Raw genomic sequence first — 3,741 nt, forward strand, 5'->3', positions numbered from 1 at the left:
AACATGTTAAAATGTAACATTTTATCATGTTAAAATGCAACATGTTAAAATGTAACATTTTATCATGTTAAAATGCAACATGTTAAAATGTAACATTTTATCATGTTAAAATGCAACATGTTAAAATGTAACATTTTATCATGTTAAAATGCAACATGTTAAAATGTAACATATTAAAATATAACATGTTAAAATGTAACATTTTTTAATGTAACATTTTTAAATGAAACATGTTAAAATGTAACATTTTATCATGTTAAAATGAAACAAGTTAAAATGTAACATTTTATCATGTTAAAATAAAACATGTTAAAATGTAACTTTTTATCATGTTAAAATGCAACATGTTTAAATGTGACATATTAAAATGTAACATGTTAAAATGTAACATTTTATGATGTTAAAATGAAACATGTAAAATGTAACATTTTATTATGTTAAAATGCAACATGTTAAAATGTTACATTGTATCATGTTAAAATACAACATGTTAAAATGTAACATTTTATCATGTTAAAATGCAACATGTTTAAATGTGACATATTAAAATTTAACATGTTAAAATGTAACTTTTTATGATGTTAAAATGAAAAATGTTAAAATGTAACATTTTATAATGTTTAAATGAAACATGTAAAAATGTAACATTGTATCATGTTAAAATACAACATGTTAAAATGTAACATTTTATCATGTTAAAATGCAACATGTTAAAATGTAACATATTAAAATGTAACATGTTCAAATGTAACATTTTAAAATGTAACATTTTATCATGTTAAATCGCAATATGTTAAAATGTAACATTTTATCATGTTAAAATGCAACATGTTAAAATGTAACATTTTACTATGTTAAAATGCAACATGTTAAAATGTAACATATTAAAATGTAACATGTTAAAATGTAACATTTTAAAATGTAACATTTTTAAATGAAACATGTTAAAATGTAACATTTTATCATGTTAAAATGAAACATGTTAAAATGTAACATTTTATCATGTTAAAATGCAACATGTTAAAATGTAACATTTTATCATGTTAAAATGCAACATGTTAAAATGTAACATTTTATCATGTTAAAATGCAACATGTTAAAATGTAACATTTTAAAATGTAACATTTTAAAATGAAACATGTTAAAATGTAACATTTTATCATGTTAAAATGCAACATGTTAAAATGTAACATTTTATCATGTTAAAATGCAACATGTTAAAATGTAACATTTTATCATGTTAAAATGAAACATGTTAACATGTAAGATTTTATCATGTTAAAATGAAACATGTTAAAATGTAACATTTTATGATGTTAAAATGAAAAATGTTAAAATGTAACATTTTATCATGTTTAAATGAAACATGTAAAAATGTAACATTTTTAAATTTAACATTTTATCATGTAAAAATGAAACATGTTAAAATGTAACATTTTATCATGTTAAAATGCAACATGTTAAAATGTAACATTTTATCATGTTAAAATGCAACATGTTAAAATGTAACATTTTATCATGTTAAAATGCAACATGTTAAAATGTAACATTTTATCATGTTAAAATGCAACATGTTTAAATGTAACATATTAAAATATAACATGTTAAAATGTAACATTTTTTAATGTAACATTTTTAAATGAAACATGTTAAAATGTAACATTTTATCATGTTAAAATGAAACAAGTTAAAATGTAACATTTTATCATGTTAAAATGCAACATGTTAAAATGTAACATTTTATCATGTTAAAATGCAACTTGTTAAAAAGTAACATTTTATCATGTTAAAATGAAACATGTTAAAATGTAAGATTTTATCATGTTAAAATGAAACATGTTAAAATGTAACATTTTATCATGTAAAAATGAAACATGTTAAAATGTAACATTTTATCATGTTAAAATGAAACATGTTAAAATGTAATATTTATCATGTTAAAATGAAACATGTTAAAATGTAACATTTTATCATGTTAAAATGAAACATGTTAAAATGTAACATTTTATCATGTTAAAATGAAACATGTTAAATTGTAACATTTTATCATGTTAAAATGCAACATGTTAAAATGTAACATTTTATCATGTTAAAATGAAACATGTTAAAATGTAACATTTTATCATGTTAAAATGCAACATGTTAAAATGTAACATTTTATCATGTTAAAATGCAACATGTTAAAATGTAACATGTTAAAATGAAACATGTTAAAATGTAACATTTTATCATGTTAAAATGAAACGTTAAAATGTAACATTTTATCATGTTAAAATGAAACATGTTAAAATGTAACATTTTATCATGTTAAAATGAAACATGTTAAAATGTAACATTTTATCATGTTAAAATGCAACATGTTAAAATGTAACATTTTATCATGTTAAAATGCAACATGTTAAAATGTAACATTTTAAATTGTAACATTTTTAAATGAAACATGTTAAAATGTAACATTTTATCATGTTAAAATGAAACATGTTAAAATGTAACATTTTATCATGTTAAAATGCAACATGTTAAAATGTAACATTTTATCATGTTGAAATACATGTTAAAATGTAACATTTTATCATGTTGAAATGCAACATGTTAAAATGTAACATTTTATCATGTTAAAATGCAACATGTTAAAATGTAACATATTAAAATGTAACATGTTAAAATGTAACATTTTAAAATGAATCATGTTAAAATGTAACATATTATCATGTTAAAATGAAACATGTTAAAATGTAACATTTTATCATGTTAAAATGCAACATGTTAAAATGTAACATTTTATCATGTTAAAATGCAAAATGTTAAAATGTAACATATTAAAATGTAACATGTTCAAATGTAACATTTTAAAATGTAACATTTTATCATGTTAAAATGCAACATGTTAAAATGTAACATTTTTATCATGTTAAAATGCAACATGTAAAAATGTAACATTTTATCATGTTAAAATGCAACATGTTAAAATGTAACATTTTATCATGTTAAAATGCAACATGTTAAAATGTAACATTTTATCATGTTAAAATGAAACATGTTAAAATGTAACATTTTATCATGTTAAAATGAAACATGTTAAAATGTAACATTTTATCATGTTAAAATGAAACATGTTAAAATGTAACATTTTATCATGTTAAAATGCAACATGTTAAAATGTAACATTTTATCATGTTAAAATGCAACATGATAAAATGTAACATATTAAAATGTAACATGTTCAAATGTAACATTTTAAAATGTAACATTTTAAAATTTAACATTTTAAAATGTAACATTTTATCATGTTAAAATGCAACATGTTAAAATGTAACATTTTATCATGTTAAAATGCAACATGTTAAAATGTAACATTTTATCATGTTAAAATGCAACATGTTAAAATGTAACGTATTAAAATGTAACATGTTAAAATGTAACATTTTGAAATTTAACATTTTTAAATGTAACATTTTAAAATGTAACATTTTAAAATGAAACATGTTAAAATGTAACATTTTATCATGTTAAAATGCAACATGTTAAAGTGTAACATTTTATCATGTTAAAATGAAACATTAAAATGTAACATTTTATCACGTTAAAATGAAACATGTTAAAATGTAACATTTTATCATGTTAAAATGAAACATGTTAAAATGTAACATTATATCATGTTAAAATGAAACATGTTAAAATGTAACATTTTATCATGTTAAAATGCAACATGTTAAAATGTAACATATTAAAATGTAACAT

Source organism: Macrosteles quadrilineatus, unplaced genomic scaffold (genome assembly GCF_028750875.1).
Source record: "Macrosteles quadrilineatus isolate MER2022 unplaced genomic scaffold, UCM_ALF_1.0 Scaffold_29__1_contigs__length_1510060, whole genome shotgun sequence".
Taxonomy (NCBI): Eukaryota; Metazoa; Arthropoda; class Insecta; order Hemiptera; family Cicadellidae; genus Macrosteles; species Macrosteles quadrilineatus.